At 38.3% G+C, this 21,727-nt stretch overlaps 1 long non-coding RNA gene across 4 annotated transcripts in view; it reads left to right on the top strand.

The window, feature by feature from the left end:
* The window catches only part of LOC135294816 (uncharacterized), a 29,483-nt gene extending 8,824 nt beyond the window's left edge, over nucleotides 1-20,659 (top strand). For 2 of the 4 annotated variants that reach the window (XR_010356843.1, XR_010356841.1), the window contains 4 exons: nucleotides 10,522-10,593; nucleotides 10,673-10,743; nucleotides 11,088-11,178; nucleotides 11,983-20,659. This is a non-coding gene — a long non-coding RNA (uncharacterized LOC135294816). The remainder of the gene's footprint in view (nucleotides 1-10,521; nucleotides 10,594-10,672; nucleotides 10,744-11,087; nucleotides 11,179-11,982) is intronic. The other 2 variants (XR_010356844.1, XR_010356842.1) reach the window with 1 other exon arrangement.
* The last annotated feature ends 1,068 nt before the right edge of the window (nucleotides 20,660-21,727 follow it).

The raw sequence follows: 21,727 nt of genomic DNA on the forward strand, positions 1-21,727 counted from the left end.
TTTGAGAGGGTAGCTGAATATCCTTAAGATTATTTGTTGCTTCAATTTGATTGAAAGCAGATAACATAGAAAGTTATTGGGAAAGAGAAAGCGGGTAGGAAATCTTAGTTGGGTTGGGAACAAAAAGCTGAACAACTTGAGCTGAAAAATCCATATTCTTTCTCTGCTTTGGCACCAGCTTCTCATCTGCCTAGGAAGCTTAATTCTTTTGGTTCACTTTCACCAGCTAAGTATAATGCTAATCTATAAGATTTTGTAAACCACTATGTAACTGTTGATAAATGTAATCTTCTGATATATTTAATATTAAATTCCTCATTTGTTTTAGTTTGTCTAACACTTACCAGTTCTCTTTGTCCATCTCTAAGACATCTTTGATTTAAGTAAATATGGCAACACGAGTGTTTAACTTCAGGTTTTGCGTATCTGAAAATGCCTGTGTGTTGCTGTGGTATCTTTTCAGAGTAGAGATGAAACAAGTACTAGGTAATATTTAAAGGAACATGAAAAATATAGAAAAACCTCTCTTAAGAAAAAGGACTAGGGAGAGGGAAAAGAAAATAATGACCATTGCTGTTGTGACCAGTACCCCGTGACCTGTACAACTACCATGTTGAAGCTCAGGACTTGAAATTAGAGGCAGTAGCTTAGTTTTTAGTGTTTCTTGACTGATTCTCAACACCTTAGTTTTGAAACCACTTCTAATACCCATAGATGAACAAGTTGCACCACTGAACCCTGCCCCTGATCATTATTTGGGCAACATTTCTTCTGTTACTTTTGCCTTGTGGGAAAGCCTGGCATAATTCTACATCCTATTTCTTGCTTGGTGGAAAGGCAGGAAGGCTACAGTTTGACCTGTTTTCCGTGTGGGTGCTGCTGCAGTTTGGTATAAATGATCCTTGGCAGGAGTTTTGAGAATGTACCCCATGAGTTTCAGTATTTTTGGTCAGTCACTGAATCCAGTGAGTGTTTTCTATATTCTGTCCCAGAGCCTCTGAGCAGTGAACATATGGAAAGACCTGCAAGCAGCCTGGCTCTGAAGGCATGTATCTGCACAAGGACTTGGGGCAGCATGCTGTTCCAGCCATGGCAAGTAGTGCAGGAGAGGATGCCTCTCTGGAGTCATCACTGCTGACTGACCTACCTTTAGAAAATATTCCCCCCTTACACAAATTCATTATTTCCTATTTTTCCAAGGTGATGGTGTAAAGGCAGTTTGTATAAATCTGTGTGGAGTGGAATTGAAGACCCAAAGAGAAGTCTAATTGTGAGCAAGTTAACGGATCTTTTATTAACTATTACTTCAAATATCTGTCATGTTTTGAAGTAAGCCTACTGGCACAAGGTGAAGTATTTATCACAGCAGGACTGTGCACTTTACACCTTCTGACTTGGACGTGTGCTTTAGTTCAGCTTTTCTTCCAAATAGCTACACAACTCCACCAGTCCCATCCTGCTGCTCTTGTGCTTGAGCACTTTTGTTGCTTTTATATTTATGACTCCCAAGACTCAAGTAACTCTCTTTTCATGGTGGGCGAAACTATTTTCTCAACTAGTCTTCCCAGAATTTTACTCTGTAAAACTCTTACCTGCCACTGGCATGTACTCCTCAGTTTACTGAGTTTACTGGTTCCAGGAGCAGATTGTGCCCCAGTACTTGTGCAGCACGGCCACGTCTGAGGCAGAATTCCCACACTGGTCTGCACTCCCTCTGGCTTTCTGGGTGTAGATAATAGTATACAGCCTTGTACTTTCCATGACCACAGGCATTTCAAGCCTCCCACAAGCATCACCCACTGGCTCAAATGTCGTAGTCCTTTTCTTAACACGTGTTGAGTTACCAGCACACACAACTACTGATTGTGGTTTCCTTCCTCTAATTGGTGCAAAGTTTAAGAATGGATCCCAGCATCCAGATAAGTGGACTAGAAAGCTAATCACTGCTTTAAATGGTCATCTGGTTCCCAAAGTCATAGCCTTCATACCTGACTGTAATGCCTAAGAAGTACATTTCTTGTTGCTGAGATTGTGATGACTGCACTTCTAACATTCTTTGCAGAACATTTCCTACAGTACAAACAGTGTTTTACTAGAATTTCAGCAAGTTCATTATGCTTTACAATATGAGTGATTTGGTACCTGTTGAGTTGCCTTATTTTCATGGGATAATGGGTGTCTTTAATGCAGAGTGAAATTAGAGGTGCAGCAAGTATGTGGAATTGCCTAGATTTTTTTTTAACCTTTGAACTTGAGTACAGGTCCCAAGGTGTAACCGAGTGACCTGCTTAGTCACCCTCACTGATAACTGAGACACTGGCCTTGTTCTCAGTTCACCTGAATGCAGCTGTTCCAATGTAACAAGAAAATACAGCGGCATCAAGTGCGTCGCTCATCAGAGTGCCCAAGAAAGTAGAGCAGCATGCAAAATCCCCAAGAGGCTGTCAGTGTTTTATCATCTGAATGTATTATTCCTATTCTGCAGAAGATTATGCAGTCGGGGTGCCTTTTCCTATTTAAACTTTAGGTTCCTACTTTAAAACCTCTCATGGAAGCAAGACCTGTAGCTCTCATGGCAGCAGCCAGAAATTGTCACAGCGTTCCAGAGAGGTTGCTACTGACTGATCTTGCTGCAGTGTAGATATTAGCTGACAGCTCTTGGAGCCATTCTAATCCATCACTCCTGATCCACAATGGAAAAATTCTGGCTTGCAAAAACAAAACACACACCCCATGATCCTCTTAAAGTAGCTTTAAAGCCACATCCAGAATCTTCTGTATGTTTTTCTTGTCTTTCTGCCAGCAGTGATGTAAGAACTGTGGTAGCTGCAACTTGAAACAATTTTAAACACAGAATTTTATAAGCCCCACCCCTGCTTCGGGAAATTAATATATATTGCTCCCCCTGAACAGATTTGGGATGGTGTTTATGCAGTCAAGATGATCTAGGTAGGGCAGGACCTGATGAATCTGCTCCCTCTAACATGATCCCTTGAAGGCAGAGCATGTGAATACCATTTCTCAGTTAAAACAATAAAGATGTTGGGAGTGTCTTGTGCTGTCAACCCCTTTTTACTTACGTAGTGCTGCAATTTCTAACAGCTATAAGCAAATGTTTTAGTTTGTCATAGAGTCAATTTTTATTACCTCTTAAAAACTGAATAACATGCAGCCAGAAGAATTGACTTTGATGTATAGGACTGAGCATCAAACCATAGCCTGCATTCTCTCAGTCATGTCATACAACTGTGAAAATTAGTGTCCCAATGAGAAATAAGAAAAATTCTATAGCTAGAGCAATATAAGGAGCATTTTAGCTCTGTCACAAATTACAGTAGGAACTAACTGCCATTGGTGTGACTTATGCCACAGGTGTATTTAACACAGTCAAGCTAAATCCTTGTTCTGTGAAGTCCATCTGTTAATCTGGCTTCTATCCTCCTGTTGCTGAAGGTAGGATGAACTGATCCTTATGTACACCTGGAAGATGAGACTTGGGTTACTGTAATTAATGACATCTAACCACATTTCATACCTGTGTAGCTCCATTCTTGGGCATCTTAATTTCCTACACATGCATAACAAAGAGGAACACAGAAATCAAGGTTTATCTATAATCTCTTGCAACTGTTTCAGTAAGAAGGGGCCACCAGTCATTTCAAATCACATGCAGTAGGCACCATTTTAGTTGATAGTTCAAGTTGACTTGTCCTTTTAGCACAGTTCCTCAAGGGAGCAGCTCTGTCTAACCTGTTTCCCATCTCCAATGACCAAACAGCATGTACCTGTAAAATTCCTTTATCGTGTGTGCCGATTTGTTGTTTTCCATCTTGTTATTATGATAGATGAATTCTTTAACATAACTACCAATAATACATGAGAAATTGCACAATGTTCAGTTTACTAGCTGAAGTTACTTCATAGCATGAGAGTACAATGGCTTGCTAGCAGAACAGGGGGAAATAGTAATTTTAAAATAATTTTAATATAAGTTATAAAACAATAAAAATAGTTCTCAGATTAATTATATCCTTTTTCTTTTTAATCAAAAACAGGTCATCTTCTTCAAGAAGTAAAACAATATTTTAAAGTCATCAGATTACAAATTTACTGTTTATATTTCAAGCACTTTCAAAGTGCAAAGCGCCTGCATGCAAGACTAAAATATCAAGTCAAGATAAAAGAAAGTAGTGAATATTATTTAGCTTTCACAGTAGAGGATCTGTATTTAAACAGGAGGTGGGAGAGAAATTTCTTATAACCGAGTATATCCAGAAAGTCATTAAGTAAATGTGCCATGAAAACATGGTAAACAGAAACAGTGTTTTGACAAGGTGTTAATTCATCAGTGTGCTCCATGAGCTCAAAGACTGAAAAAATTGTCCAAGCTTCTTAATGCCTTCCTGGTATTCTAGAGGCAGGGGAGGAAAACAAAGTTCATATGAGATGTACTTGTGAAATAAAGGATAATATAAATAATGTTATACCTAAATACCTCTCTGCTTTGTAAAAAGCTAGTGTTCTTCAAGTTGCCTATTGTCAGGCTGTGTCTTAAAGTTCATAAGTGAGACTATTGAATTAAGCAATTGGAGAGTGTTTCCTGCTGTGCCTTGCCTCTTCTTGCTGACAAGTCTACAGAAAACATCTGGGCTTACGTCTGCCTTGTCCCATTCCTAACAAATAAATGTAATGCCTTGTAAAATTCTTCTACTGCCCACTTTTTCCCCCAGAATACATGCTTTTGATGGTGGTGAGACATAAGGGAGAAGATCTGTTAAAATATATCATTAGAGGATGGGATAGGAAAAGGTAACTGTGATTAATCCATCTTTGTGAAATCTCTTTCCATTTGGATCTGACCAGACTCTTGCAGCTGGAAATGTGAAACTCCACCTACATCATCAGCATTCAGGTGTTAATAAAAATTATCAATAAAATGACAAAGTATCAGCCCTCAAAGGCACCCTCAAATGCCACACCATTCCTGTGATGCTGAAGACATAGCCCTGTAAATTCCCTTGGCAAGTGTTAGATGTCTCTGATGCACATTTAGTGAAGCACTCGCCTTGGCATGAAAATCAGATTGAAATATCAGGATCCTAAAAGCCGCATAGAAACATCTGGAAGGCCTAAGGGCTATTTTATTGTAAGTATCCCTAAGATGTTTAAGCTTTCTGACCTTGCCCTTGCCTCAGTGGTGTTCTCTCCTTCATTTCTCGTGAAATATTCAGTAGTTTGCCTTCTAAAGGTTTCCACCTCTTAATCCTCTCATTGTCTCTCTTGATATCAACCTTTGCTGCAGATGTGACAGCTTTTCTAATACATATATGTGAACTAAATGGTTTGGTTAAAAGCCAAGAAACATCTTGCCTCTTGGAGAATTGTAGTAAACAGATATTGCATTAAGACCTTGCTACTTAGAGTTAAAAAAAAAAATCCTAGCAAACTACTGCCTGAACAACAACTTATTTCTGCAAATCATGTGAAGGACACACAGTACTCACAGCTCTTGGTCAGTCCCACTTGCTTCCTGAGCTTCAGCATCCCTGAGTTTCCCGCAGATGGATACTAATGGCTTTAAAGTTTAAATTACTTTTATTCCTTAAAGTGGCTTTATTCCATTCCTGCAGATGACTTGTTAAAATGAAAGCTAAAGCTTTTTTTCCTTTTTGTTCTGTTTTTTTAATGCTTTTTTCTTTTGACAAGGACTTCTATTTGGGAATCTCTCCCCACCTGGAAGAGCCAGCTACAGAACTTTCTGGCACTGCTGGCCTCGGTCAGTGGCCACCAGGTGCTGACAGTGCCATGCTGCAGCATGGTTTGATGTGTTAGACATCCATGTGCATCCCAGCTGCTCCCTCCTGCTAAAGCTGGGCCAGTCCCTGCTTGTAAAAGCGATGCCATCCATTTGCTGAGGACAGGCTCAGGATGGTGCACTTGGAAGGAAGCCCAACCTGTCTTCACTGCTGCTTCCCTCCTCCTCAAAGGGGAGAGACCCAATCATCAGTATCAGGATTGAAAGGAGGAAATAACTCTCTTTCCCCCACTGTTTGCATCTCAGGAGGAGGGAGTGAAAGGGGAAAGAGTTTGTTCTGATTACTCCTGTGTGGGAGAGGGCTTCAGCTCCAACTACCCTTGCTAACACTCTGTTAGGGTTGATATCTACACAGCTCCTCAGAGGTGATGTTTTTTGTAAGTCATAGAGGGGTTTTGAAACAAAAATAATTTTAAATAGTTCTGTGGATTGCTGAGAATTTTAAGACCTTTGAAGCCACATACCAGCACTGGCTAACAGCTCCTCCAGGCAGCCTGGTGTGGTCCTCAGGCACTCTGGGGGCTGCAGTGAGGAAGGGGCAATTCCTGACATCCTGCTGGCTGGGGCACTGCAGTGTTGAGTTGGTGCCTCCAGATTCCTCAGAGGAAGCCTCTAAATCATGGTGCCTGTGTGTTTGCAGGAAACCTTCTGCCCCTGCATCGAGAATCCATCTGTGCAACAAGAAAGGAGGGAATAGATTAGGCAGCCCAAAAGTTTCCCTGAGACTGGTTTTTGGTTAAGTATGTTATGGTTCTCCTCTCTGGGGATGTCACAGGGGCGTTCAGAGAACTTTCTTTGAAAGGAATACTCAACTAAACTTTTTTTTTTTTTTTGAGAATGTATAAGTTAGAAGGATTCATTTTTCAACCTAAAGGTCCTGTCAGTGACTTTGTAGTGTTTACTTTCAGAGTGACCAGACTTGACATATTCACTGGTAAGCACAGTGAGCCCCTTCATAGGGGAAGTGACACTAATTGCTGCAAGGAAACATATGGGGGATGTACTGGTCTGTGACCAGATCTTCTATTTAACACTCCTGCCGGCACTCTGTCTCAGCTTCAGAAATGTCAGGTGATAACATTTTCATTTCCCTTTGAAACCTATCCCACAGTCATATGAATCTTTCCTGTTAGGAACCTTTTTTTACCTTTTTTTTTTCTCTCTAAACTGTTTTGTGCTTCAAATAGAAGGCATGAAAAACTGTATGTTTTGCATCTGTGTGCAAAGCATATTTCTTGTTAGTATGGACATCAATGAGCCTGGGAAAGAACTATTTCTAGGTGAACTGTTTTCCACTGACTTTTCTAATCTTTGTTATTGGTAGAAAGGAATGTCAGCTCCACAGAGCTGAGCATTCTCAAACATGTTCTGCCAGTTATCTTGCTAGAAACTGGAGTTGAGCTGATCCGATTGATTCCCCTAACTGCACCAGTTTCTGACAATAAAAATCCAACCATAATTTATTACTATTATTATATTACTATTATTACTATTGTTATTACTACTACACAGGAGACTTATAAAACATTTTTTTTATAGTTCTGTGATGCCTCAGAAGCCAGCCTTCACTTGTGCTCCTCCCTTCTTCCACCATGTGTGTTATTTCCTTTGTGTGCTGCCAGAAGCATCAGATGTGGCCTTGAACGGAGGCCAGCGTTTGCGTAGCTCTCATCAGGTTTGAAAGGGATGCCATGAAAAGTTTCCTTTCTGCACAGCTTGCAACAAAATGAAATACACCCATATGTAAAACATCAGTAAATGGCAAAAACTTGAACTAGAATAACACATCAGAACATTTTATCAGCTCTCTTCTGTAGGTGTAAGGGAAAATTTTCAGCAAAAAGAGTGTTAATTTTTTGGGGGGTTTTTTTTCCAGTGTGTAGAGGTGAGCTAAAAGCAATAGCTATCATGTGACCTCAAGTAAGGTAGTTATATAAGTCCTGATCTGCATGGGTAAATTTCTCTCTGCTGCTGAGAGATAAATTTCTTTAAATTTTTGGGATACCATACACATAGACTAATTTATTATAAAAGGAAAAATATTTCTAGATCAATTAATATGTGTACATTCTTTTTATTAGAAGAAAATAATCAGTGCGAGACTGGAGGTATTGCTTTTATTGTTTCTAAGATGACTGTGCATTTTTTTAAAAGAATATCTGATTGATCTTTAGAGAAGCCTCTCTGACTTGCTTTAAACAGTAGCACCACCACATGTCAGGAAGTGGTCAGAGGTGCAAAATACCATATTAACTCTTAATCTTCTGTTTAGGATATAAAAAACCATAAAAGTACACTACAAATAAAATATTCAGTAGTTTTTGTTAATCCAATAAAAACGGGATATTAGCCCTATTTGCATGTCAGAATAATTTTCTAGCTAAATATCTTTCCTATGATTCTTCTTCTTTTGCTGTTCAGTTTTAAGTAATTTCTTATACAGTGGCTAAATTGCATAAGGGGGCAGAGAGTCCCCCCCTGACTGCTGCATTGCCCTCTCTCCAGAACCCATATTTTATTACTTGTTTGCTGCAGCCCTTGCTGTGTTGTCCTTTTGGTTTATCTCTGCATGTTGGGGTCCTCTGGCAAAAGAGGTAAAGTGAAAATCTAGCCAAAACCCCCCAGGTGTGTAAGAATTAAGTTTGAGACTTTCATGCTCTCTTAGAGAATGTAGCCATAGTGAAAAATCAAAAGAGCACTTGAGAGCACTCTTTGTGCTGAATTCACCCTCTCATGCTGTACAGCTATTGCCATGGAAAGCTGACCTGCAGCAGTGCAATTGGAGCATTAAAAAAAATTGTGGCATAAAAGAATGTATATGACCTTTTGCTTGGAAGTTAGTGAGGGAAGAAGCTTGCAAGGGATTCTCATTTACTTTCTGAAAACTAGGTAGAACTTTAATCGAAACATGATCTGAGCATTAATTCGTGGGCTTAGTTGTTACTGAGGTGTGGCTGGCATCTGAATTCCAGTCCTTGTATTTTGCTTAAACCAGGTGAAGTGTAACCACTGAAGATCAGTTATCTAGACAAGGTTATATATTATCTAAATCCAATACTTTAAAGGAAACTGCTGTCAACACCATCTCTTTGCAAGAAAACAGTCAAGACAAACTTGCACCACTGCATAGTTTTCTACATGTTCCCACACAGTTTCCTGAAGTTCTTTACAACAAATGGCTGTAATGGTGGTAACTTTCATTGGTTTGGAGGCTCTGTGGTAAAATTTTGTGCTTAAATTTGCCATTGTGTTTTGCAAGCTCATGTGTGAACACGAACATTCAAGTGTTCTGATATGACAGTGCTCTCATTCACAGGTCGCTCCTCTATGGGGAAAAAGCTATGCACTCTTGTAGTAGGGGGCTCTTAGCTGTTTTGAAAGCTTTTCCTGGATTTCTCATGCTGTGTCTTTATTTGTATGTCTCTTTTTAAGACATTTGCCCTTTTTCTTGTCGCCAAATAGCGCTGTAATAAAAAAAGTGTCTTCATTGTTTGATATCTCTACCACTGTCAAGTAAATAATGCAAAATCTGTATCCTGATATTTTTAAACTTGACACATGCTGAAAATAAACTGTTCCTAATATGTTGTTGCCAGGTATTCTTGCAAATATCCAGCGCTTTGTATTTAAAGCCTTTAAAAAAATCAAGTATGTGGATTTTCCTAAGAAACAGAGCTCTTTGCTAGTTTCAGCAGGTACCAATGCCTCCCAGAGCTCCTGAATCTGTGTGTTTGTGTTCTCCTTGCCATGGGACAGCAAATCAGGCTGGTCTCTGTGAGGCCACTCAGCTCTCTGATCTCACGTATAAGACACTTGCTGTTAACACTGTTCTCCTTATGCTAGAAATGGGAATGCAGCCCTTACCTCTTCTGAGGATGCAAAATCAATATACTCATGCTCGTGAAGTATCCAGAGTATTATATCAAATATAATGCAAATATTGGCTAAATTGTAATTAAATATTATATTATATTATATTATATTATATTATATTATATTATATTATATTAATTATATTATATTATATTATTTATGAATAGAATAAAATATTTATGGTTTTATATTATTAGAGAGTGGATCCAGCCATTGGAATTTGGCCTCTTGTCTCTGAAATTTTTCTCTGGCTTCTGTTGGTGACTTGTGACAGGTGGAAGGGTGTACATGTTGGCTGCACTGTGTTTGCTGAGCAGGAGGAAAATGTGTTAGATTCCCACCAAGCTCAACAGACAATAATATACACTTGAGTTCTGATAACTGCTTTGTTTTGAAGCATTGTGAGTGATAATAGCACTAAGAAATTTACTTTATGTTTTTGAAATTCTGTATTGCAAATAAAATTTGAGGTATTATCTGATGAATGCCTCATAGGCACAACTCAGAAATTGAAAAGGCTGTTTGCATTTCAGACAGAGCAAATAATTTCATTTATGTTGGAAAGCTTTCTAAATGGACTTGAGGCTCCAAGATTATTAGCTACAATTGTCTCTGATCTGAAGAAGTTGTTCATTTAGTGACAAATTCCAAAAATCAGGCAGAATTAAGTATATGACTGTGCGTAGCTAATGAGTTAGCTAACTCAGTGCTTAGATTACAGTTGTGGCTAATAAAGCAGATGAGTACTCTGGAGCATTTATTTTCTGGTTGTCTCTAAGGAATCTCTCAGAAATTGATTTTTTCTAATCATCCTGCTTCCCATTGTCTTACAGGTGTTCAGAAGAATAATGTCAACTGTTATTCATATTCTTCCTTTGTATGGATGGAGTTTCTCACTGATCTAGGTAAGAAAAACAGACAACTTCCTTGGTACGCAAATTCTGCAGGGCAGCCTGGGATTGAAACAGTTGTTTCCTTCTCCAGAAACGTAGGTTATGCTTGAGTTATAAGGAGCACAACAGCACTAGTACTGCAAATTTAACCTCGACACCAGAGTAAGTGCATCAGATGTATCTCCACATTTTTTAAAATAGAGTAGCATCTTGATAACAAGCTTTTGAGAGTAATCAGCTATTTCTTAATTTTATTGCATGTGAATATTATTCTCTGAAAAAGAAGAGACAATGACAAAAAATACTATCCTTAACTGTTTTCTCAGAAAGCAGATCTTAACAAGGCAATTTGCTTTTCCTTATTTGCCACATAAGCAGTTTGGGTAAAGCTTTCAGTTAACTGTCTCTTCAGTCTGATCAAGGGTATTTAAGTGAGTGATGTTTCTAAATCAACAGTTTATATTGTTTTGAAAAGAGCTCTTACTAATAACCTTTCTTGCTCAAAGGCTGGCTCACTGTCTGCTGTTTGAGGAGGGAAAATCAAATGGATATAATGGACTGTGTATGACCTTTTTGCACCAGAAAAGAGAAAGAAAGGTAATAGAGATACAGTAGTGTAAAGTCTTATACTTTCACAAGAATTTATTTATGTTTCTGGCAAAGACAAGACAGAGTGGGTCTGGGTCCCTGTGAAATCTCCTAGAGAGCAGAAGTCTGAAAAATAATTCCATCTCTCTGAAGATGAGACTCAACATCCTTGCAGTTCATATGCTGATGTGTTTAAATACCTGTGAATAAGTAGTGGCCACCAACAACAGCTGTTGGATATTTTCTCATACAGTCAAAGCCTCAAGTAATAAACCCAAGAAATTTTCAGCAAGTGTTCTCCATCTGTAAATGCAGATTTGCATCTGCTGAGGAGAGATGTGATATCAGCACAACAGTAAAAAAGAAGATCAAACATCTTCATGTTATAAAAAAAGAAGTAAAACCCTCAAAAATATTTCAGGTGTGTTAGGGGAAAAAGTTATAAACCAGAAACCCCAAAATAAACATCATACTTCTGTAAAAGAGTTACCAAGGGTAAGAAACTGTGACTGCAGAAGAACAATTTCTTATTAGCTGTTCTTTTTCTGTCCTGCTTTTTTTTTTTCTTTAGAGAGCATGTCAGATATGACAATAAAACCTGACTCTTAATTATTAGAAGGAATATCTTAGAAATCTTGAGCTGAGAGGGAGAAGAAATAGACTAAACAGAAAGCCTGTACCTGTTGATGAAAAGAAGCTGTGAAAAAATAAAAATAATTGAGGCTGTGAAAGACAAATCTGTGGAAAAGCTGTGGCAGCTGCTGGTGTTCCCTGTGCACAGTGTCCATGCTAATATCTCATGCTTTGTTGCAGGTTTCAACAGGGAGCAACAGCAAGCACAAAGACAGGAAGAAAAAGGGGGCTGAATCTTTTTTTGGTCCTGGAGCAGAACACCCTGAAAACTGGGGGAAAGCTCCCTGAAACCATGCTCAGTGAGCAGGAAACACAACCTTGTCCTTTGTAGTTGGCCAAGAACTGCAACCAGGAAAGGACTAACAAAGCAACATAAGCAGGGCAGAGGAACAAGTCTGACTCTGTCTCTCCAAGCAACCCATGCTTGTTTTCAACTTTTTTTTCACTATGGCTCTTCACACTGACAGCAGTTCCTGCTGATTTAGTAACTCTGCAGGACAGCCATGACTTGGACCTGCCTATCTATCATTAAATCCCACCAACTGGTAAATTTTCTTGCAACATAGCCCTAGTATTCCATTATAGGTCTTGTTTCTAGCCAAGCATAGTGAGTGTTTATTTCTGTTAGATTCAACTCTAGAGAAAATGCTCAACTGAAGCATCCTTGCAAGGATCTGAGAAACTTACTGTGAGGAAAATTTACAAAATCTCAAATTTACACAAAGCTTGTGGAGGTCACCTAGGACACTTCAGTCTAATAACTCTGTGATGATTGTGTCTCTTTGCTTATTATGCAGTTCCTATTCACTATATCATAGAGTTTTCACTTTGAGATCTGCAGATAAAGTTATTTACATGTTAAACATTTCAGCCTTCCAGCATGGAAATGACTGGAAGACTAGGTAGCTATTATTGTGTTTTGACACACAGATGAGAACATTTCTTCAAGCTGAGAAGGCAGTTGCAAATCACTTGCCTTCTTTTTTTTCTCTAGACTCAGGTGAGCAGATTTGCATTATTGTTCACTCTTGGATATTTTAATTTTCAAACCACTGCACTTGAAATTTTAAATAACCTTTTTGTCATGGTGGGAATTGACTTAGATTGTTGGGTTACTTATAATTTAAGTAAAGTTCAAATCACACTGGCAGGCAAGTGTGTTTAAGCATAACCATCTGTGACAAAAAAAAGCTTGGCAGTTACTGCCACATAAGGCAGCAAACATGGTAAAAAATATCACCTTATTATGGCCCTCTTTTTTTTTCCCCTTGTCTCCAAAGTGTATAAAGAATACACACATAAGAATATAGGTCACTTATGCAGGTCTTTAAAAAGGGACCCTTAATCTTTTAACACATCATTTACAGAAAACTGCTCCTGAAATCTTTCTTTACCTAATTGGTGGACAGATTCCCACTCCTGCTGGGACCTGATCCAGCTCTCTCATATGTCAGCACAGAGACTCTAAGTGTACAAGCAGAAGCAATCCATTATTTAGCAGCTAAGCTGTTAATACAGATCCTTAATGGAAAGACCAATCATTGGCCCTATCAGTCTGTACCACAGGTACATATGTAAAATCTTGCTGAGTCTTGTTGTGGAGGTCTGAGTAAAAGGGCTCTCCTAAAGCTGCTGCTTTGTGTGAAATGCAGCTTAGCCAAAAGAAGATATTGGAATTTCAAAACCCAGACAAATGGCACAGTGTGGTCCTGGGTTTTCTGGGTGTTCAGTCCATGTCAAATGTATTTAAGTCTAACACATATAAATCCTGGTGGCACAGCTCCTGTAAGAGCTTTGAGTAAGTCTTTAGGAAGGCTTGCTTCCAGTCCTCTTTGTTTGTGAAAAGTTACAAGTGTTGGCATGCTGTTCCCTGTGTGATGTATGAACAGACTTGATTTTTGTCTTGATCTGGTTATCAGTTTTTTATCAGGATTAAGATTACTGCTGTTTAGATGCACATTTTCTTGCATACTTTGTAGCTGTGGAGTCCAGGAGTAAATTTTTCAGTGTTTAACCTTGACCTTATTTCTGTCTTTTCAAGTTAATGGTGTTTGGCCAGTGCTCTTTTCCTGCCCGCTACTGTAATCTGCCTGCTGGCTGAGGGGTGAGGTGCAGATTGTACCTGTCATATACACAGCTGGATTTCATAAATGATTCACACCTATTTTCAAACAAGTGCACTTTTCATAAAATTCCTTGTAGTAGGTGTTTTATAAACTCAGCAAGCCCAATGAATCCAACAATATAAATCAGAAAAGACCAAGGCTCTGAGGGGTTTTTTTTGACTATGACCTTGCCTGTCCTTAAACCTAGATTTCAATCACAAAACCTACCTTTCCAGCTCAAACTTCTGAAACTGGATCACAAACTCGTGGCTTTCCTCTTTCTTGTCTCATGTTTTCCCAGAGGATTTACTGTCAAAGTAATTCTTGCTCTGTGCCTTTATTTTTGTATCCCACTGAGCTTGACTAAGGGCTCGTTTAAGGAATTCTTTTGCCTGAGGTATATAAATTTAAATGTTTGGGTTCTGTCTAGCAGTGTTAGCATTTCTCCTACTTCTTTTCTAATTGTGATAAGTGCTTATTTATAATAACTGCTTAAGAATAATAAAGTAATTGTTCCTGCTAGGCAGTTTTCCAATCAGAGTCGTAAAAATCTTGTACAGCTGCTACCATTTTTTGGGTAAATTCAGAAGTTATCTAAGTACTTGTGTGAATTTTGTAAACATTTAAGCTGCAAATAGATATCTAAAGTCAACAGCTGAGCCCAGTAGAAAGCAGCACACATAAAACTTGGAAGGTACACTTGGTCTGGGGAGCGATATCAAAGTGTGCGTGACATTTTGGAAAATGCTGAGCATAAACTTATTGGGATAAAGAGGTACAACAAAGACTGCTGGCTTGAAGAAAGTGAATGTTCAAGAGTTGTGGTATTAACATAGTAAAATCTTTAGCTCTTGCCCTGAGGAGTTGCTTTTCATTGCTTGAAGTCTCAAGGTGGCTTCCTATTAAGTGTCAAAAAATGACGCTACAGGTTTCCTGCTTTGAATTGGAAAGCATCCTGGATCAGAAAGGATTGTAGGAACCTAAGCCTTTCAGTTTCTTCAGCATAAAGCAAGTTAGCTGATGTCTTCTAGATGACCTCTGATTCTTCAGTAATTCTTCAGCAGGCTGGAGTCCCTGCTGCAATGCCTGAGTCTCCTAGAGCAATAACCATTCAGAGCCACCCTTGCTACAGGTGTTAGGTAATATTAAAATTCTTTTTGAGGGACCAAAAAATCATTCCTGCTGAAAATAAACTGCAATTCTTCTGTTCTAAATATGTGGAATAGTGACAACATTCACTTTTCCCATCATTCTTGGAGTTGTATCAGTTTTTAATTTAGTATTCATTTCATTTGCATGTTCCTTCTTTGTTCAATCACTTTTTAAATATTAAGCCCATTATCTTGGTTCTCAGTCATATTTAATGGACTTTTCTGTGATTTGTTCTATTTTAAGTACCTATTGCCACTTCTCTTTTTTTATGTATCATATTTCCCTTATTTTATGTATCATTTCCCCTTTTTTAATTCATTTTACTATGAAATCATTCAGATCTTATAATGTGCTGCTACATTCTTCCATTTGTTACAGATTGAGAAAGAGATATTAGAATCAAATTAGGTCTAGTAACTCCATGTATTACCTCCCTCAACCAAGAGTTTAGAGCTTTGTTCAGTTGGTCTTTACCTGCTCCTTTTTTTCCTCCATCAATGTCTGCTATTTCAAAATCCTTTTATTTAGTGGGGAGAGGCAGCTGTAAGGCAAAAAATATCAATCCAACTGATTACTGATTGCCTTTAATTCGTAAATTGTTTTTGTATCTTGCTCAGTAGTGGAAATATCACAAAGAGTCACATTAGTTGTTCATGTCAGCTGAATTCAATCTGCATTCCATGTTCTTCAGCTCCTCCCCAAAACATGTCAATTCAGAAGAGTCTGTGCTGAATGCTGTCATTACTGTTCAACAACACTGGGATTTGATTTCCTGGCTTTTATATCTCTTTTTTCTTCATTCATTGATTCCATAAGAATCAAAGATGAAAAAGGGGTGGCCCATGCTATAAATATCCTATTTTTAAGTCTTCCTTCTTTGTGTCCATAGAAATTGCTATCTTCATCCATTCTTGGCTCTTTCAGGACTGTCATCCTTTGAGCCACATTCCTCACACACCTGATGTTCCTGCTGGCTTGGGATCCAAGTCTGCACTTCAGACTGTGTTTGTTAAGAAAATTCCTTCACACAGACAAGTGGCAAGAAAAACACTCTGTATGCAGGACCAAGATGCTCACAATTGTGTCTACCTTTCAAGGAGTCTGACTCCACATTCCCTACCCACTGATGTAAATGTTTTCTTTTTAGCATAACTTGTTTAATTACAGCATGAAAACATTAGGCATATGTTCAATTTCCAGTTATTATCAATGTCATTTTTTTGTTTGGTTTATGTGCCACAAAGGTTGTTTGGGGTTTTTTTTTAATATCATTTTGTTTTGACATTCCAGGTTCTGCATATTTTGAGCTGTGCTGTTGCCAGTGTTCTGTGGGTGTTTGATCCCTGGGAACCCTCTGGACTAAATAAATGCCTCATCATTCACATTTTATATCTGACATGTTCTTGAACACTTCATTCCTTCTGATCCAATATTTTGTTCTTCCTACTTTCAGACTCAGAGAGAGTCATCCTAACTATAAGAATCTTTCAGGTAGCATGAAACATATGTGCTATTCATACCCCTGTTGTGCTGTGCTGCCACATTCCTTTGTGCTTTTCTTAGTAAATTCTAAACACTAGTTATTTATTAAGAACTTTTGCTGTAACATCTTTCACTTATTTCTCCCCTGCCAACGTGGTTTCAAGGTGTAGGAAATACTTATCTGAACTCCTTTTGTCTTAAAGGTATATGCAATAACCAGAATTTCTGGCTCTGAGCCAGCCTGTGGTCCCATAAGGCATAGATAGATAGATAGATAGATAGATAGATAGATAGATAGATAGATAGATAGATAGACAGATGATAGACAGATAGATAGATAATAGATATCTAAAACCAGCATTCGTTGAAATTGCATATTTGACTTATGCTTACTGTCCTTAGATTGAAGAGATTAATATTTTGTTAAAAGAACAGCTACATTATTATATTTTTCTCAAAGTTTATTTTTAACCTCCCTGCTATTCCTCCAACTCAAAGTGAACTTCACATTGGCCAATCTTTTCTTTTGTTTTTGTCATCCTCAAAAGAAGTACGCCAAAAGGGTGAGCAAATGCTTGTTCACTTCATGGTCCTTGAATAAACAGAATATCTGTTGCTTCATCAAAAACACCAGAGTAGCAGCATCCTGAAGCGACAAACCTTGACTTTTGTGCTAGTCAGTCACTATAAGAAAAGGCAGAAATGAACTCTGTAAAATTCCTGGGAGTTTCAAAAACAAGCTGCTGCTTCAAATAGGGCAAGTTGATTGACTTCCATGACTTTAGTATGTATCTGATACTACCTGACCTTGAGCAGGAGTACAAGCGCTGATCAGACACCTGTGGCAAATCTGTTCCAGGGTCTACACAGACCCTCAGTTGCTCCAGTTCATTACACTGACTAATTATACCCCTTCCAATCATTTCTTATTGCTTCAGTAGGTGGAGCTGTAACACGTTCAGATTTTCCCTTGGCCAACATGTGCCATTGCTGGTGTGCTGAGAAGCACAGCATCTGTCTTCCAACACTGCACATATTTATCCCTTTTATACAGATCGGCATCTTGCATCATATTGAAATTGCCCGTAAAAAGGAAATTCAAGTTCTGCGCTCATTCTGCTAGTTGGGAAAAGCAATCAGTCTCTGTTTCTAATATGCAGTCATCAGTTCTTTGATGGCTGTTTTCTACTGCTCAAAAGAACACAAAACATGTCTAGGCTCAATTTTGATATTTTGGGTTTTGGGGAAAAATAATCTCTAGCACAGTATACTTTTCTTATTTTTCCAGTTGCTGGTTTGAAAGAGATTCTTTGGAGCAGTGGAAAATTCATTAAATCATCTCATTAATTTTTTTTTCAGTTTTAGATTCATGTCAAATCCACTGACAAGTGTTAGTTTTCATGTTCTCAAGGAGTTTACTCTTTATGTTGGCAATGAAAGCTCTTTAAATAATAGGACACTACTGTATAAATGGACATTTCTGATAATTTTTGCAAAATTTCTCTTAAAAATTCAGTGCTAGTGAAAAAAAGAAGAGTCTGGTAATGAGACTAATTCACTCTTCAAATGTTACAGCATCATTTGAACATTGTCACATCATCTCAAATCATTCTTAATTCTAAAAACCCTTTTCCATTTCAATTTTCTTTGGGAAGCTTTCTGCAAAAGCAGCGAGAGTATCCAAATTAATTTTAAAGATCATAAAATTGCTATTTCCTTTTAGAAGAAGAGCTGTCTTCTACAGATCTCCTGTATGCAAAAATTATCTTAATGGTATCTTCTTTCATCTTAGTATTCTCCCCTGAGCAGTTTGAGTGCTTTCTAGTTCTCTTTGGTTGCAGCTCAATATTTCAAGCAGGCATCAGAAACATTGCAGATTTTGGCTTCTCTCCTTTGAGTTCTAAGAGCGTCTCTAATGGGGGCTGGCTGTTCACATCTTTTCTCAGTGCACCATATAACCCAGCAGTACCCACCATTTTTCTCTACATTTTATTTTTCTAGGAATTTCTAAGGTCCAGGAGTTTTTCTGCCACTTCACTGCCTTGCCCATGCACTCCCCCATCCCTCGACGTATGGAGGGGCTGCTGCAGTGAGTATCTCCAGCCTTGGCCCTTCATCCTTTTCCTGTCTCTTGGGCACACTGCACTTCCCAGGGGCAGGAGGAATTTAAGGGGGTTAGAGGGATGGAGAAAGGAAGATTCATTTGCATATTTAGTGTCTCCCTTGACTAGCCTGTGTTGCCAGCTCCAGGGTTTATATGCCCAGCAGAGCTCAGCAGCTTGTACATTGACATAGCTCTTAATTAAGGTGTGCATGCCATACAAATCTCTAGTATAAACAAGGACTAGAAAAGAAACAATCTCTCATAAAATACCTGCTTTTTCTTGTTAGCTCTTGTACAAGATTTTTCATGATCTCTAACAGCAATTGTACATTCATTTTCAGCTTGAAATATAGCTGTCCCATTTGGAAAATGTAATTATCGACACTTGTGTTATCCAAGACACTTTATTTGTCTAATCAGCTGAGTTGTCAAGTTGAGTTAGCAAATCCATTTGTATGAATTACACAGAAGCTTGCAGCCCTGATGTATCAGTTTATGATATATATTGGTACATGTGCTGGATAGTCTGGATACAGAGATTATGATTCCTTTGCCACAGTCCTGTGCAATTCATCATACACAAATACTCTTGCAAATCCCTGTGAAAATAGTATCACAGAGATGAGGAAAAACTTGTGGATTTTATATTGGAGTTGGGTGGTAGACAGCATTTTGAGGAACTTGCTTAACATTATAGCTAGCAGGTGCTGTGCACTGTAGAGCCATGTGCTATTGCTTTGTCAGAAGGTAAATTGGTCAAAACTGTGGTAATGCATTACACAGGCCTCAATGTATTAAGAAATATTGTATGTGCTTGCAACTGTCTTGAGGGGTCTGTAAAATCCACCCGTTGAAGAAAAGATTATAAAGATTTGCTGTACTCCTTCATAACATGTATCCTTTCACTTCAATCATCAATAAAAAGGCTGCAGTAAATGAAGTTAAAAGGCAGAAATGTAGCTGAAGATTGATATGCAGAATCAACCTCCTAGCACTGTTTTGTTACATTGTGTGCACTCTCACATTGCGGTTTAGTGCGTGCTTGTGGTTTACAAAGGTGAGCTAAGCTTAACTAACATTAAAACTCAGTAACATTTTCTTGAGAATCTTCACACTTCGTTCATAAATCTGTATACTTTCAGACTGTTTAAAAGCTGTATCAACAGTGATAAGGGATCACTGTTTAGGGTACCTTCTTCTGGAGAAGAATCTTCCTTATCAAGCAAGACTGTAGTGATTGCTCTTGGAACTGCTAAGTTCAAAAGGACATGAGAAAGGTCCAGCGTAAAGCATAAACAGAAAAATGAAAATTTGCAAAATATGTCAGTTTGTTAATGCATAGAGTTCTTCTGTATATTTTCAGTTAAAAAAATAAAAGCAAACTTTTCGCTTTGATCAACTGATTTCTCCATGGCAATGTACCTGAATTTTAATAGATGCAATGAACAACTGCTTCTTCTGTGGAAGCACATGTATTTTCTTTTTTCTTTCCCCATCACTTTTCTCATCCTGAAAAAAAAATACAAACAAAAAACCCCAACAAACCAAAACCATAACAAAACCCAAAAGTACCTTTTTGAGATGAACACTTCATGTGTGGAGACTCGTGGCTTGACTCCGTTTTCTCAGAAGGCTGATTCATTATCTTATGATATATACTATATTAAAATACTACATAAAAACTATGCTAAAAGAACAGAGAGAAAAGATTGATCAGAAGGCTAGAAGGAACAAGAACAGAATAGAATGCATAACAAAATGTGACTGCTCACAGCCTCGGCACAGGTGGCTGTGATTGGTCATCAAAAGAAAACAATCCACATGGACCAATGGAAGATGCACCTCTTGCATCCAACAGCAGCAGATAGTTATTGTTTACATTTCTCTCCTGAGACTCTCAGCGCCTCAGGAGGGGGAAAATCCTAGCAAAGGATTTTTCATAAAATATCATGGTGACAGTACATTTCTTTGAAATGTGTATATCTCTCTCTATGTATATATATACATATGCACATGTGTATGAAATACAAATAAAAAACATGTTATTACTTCATAATTACAGTAAATAATTGAATTCCAGGTTTCTTAGAAGTAAAAATTGGAAAACAATAATTCTCAAGGAGCCAAAACACATGAGAGTTAAACCCCCACTGTCTGGAAGTCATGAAATCCCTTCTCTGGGAGGCAACCATCTTTTCATCTGTACGTACCCAAATCTGCCATCCCGTTGCCCAAAACATTCATCAGTCAGCATGCTCCTAAGGAATACTCCGGGTTTACTGAAGAAGTGTTTTCTGATTGTTATAGGTTGCATTATTTGCTACTCCTCCTGCTCTAGGTCTGCAAGCAAACTGCACTTTCTCATTCAGACTGGGGTTATTGTGAGATATCCCGAAACAAGAGTGGGGAAACACACTGCTCAGAAACCTCTGCTAATGGTTGTTGGGGTCATGCATATGGCTGTGTTATAAATGAGAAGCTTGACTAGGCCAATATTCAAGCAGCAATCAATTTATTAATAAAGATGGTGAAGTATGAGCAATACAGCACTGGGTGCAGTGGGGGAAATTTTCCCTCCAACTGCACGCCAATAGCTGGGGCTTACAGATATTTATAGGGATGTTCATAAGCTTTCTCAGCAGTTTCTATTCCCAATTTTTACATCACAATTCTATACACTATTGTGATTTAGTTTTTCTCAGGATGTATCTCAGCAAAGAGTATCCCCAGATGGTGGGGTCCAGCTTCCGAAAGAAGAAAGAAGTCTCCCAGCTGGTGAGGTCCAGATTCCAGATGCAGGTTCACCTTTTAATTGCAAGGACTGTAAATCTCATAACAGTGATGTCCAGCTTCCCTTGGTCGAAACTGTCAATCCTTGAGTTGATGTTCATCTTCCTTTCTCAAGATGCTTTTCAATATTTTGTTAAGGCATCGAGATAAGCATGTTTCCTTTTTATATATTCCAAAGCTATAGTTTCAAAGATCCTTACTACAAGCGATATTCTAAAATTATACTTCAAAAGGTTATTATTGCAAATCTCTTTTTAGCTAGAAGCAGAAAGTTCCTGTCAAAGAGCAATAT

Source organism: Passer domesticus, chromosome 2 (assembly GCF_036417665.1).
Source record: "Passer domesticus isolate bPasDom1 chromosome 2, bPasDom1.hap1, whole genome shotgun sequence".
Taxonomy (NCBI): domain Eukaryota; kingdom Metazoa; phylum Chordata; class Aves; order Passeriformes; family Passeridae; genus Passer; species Passer domesticus.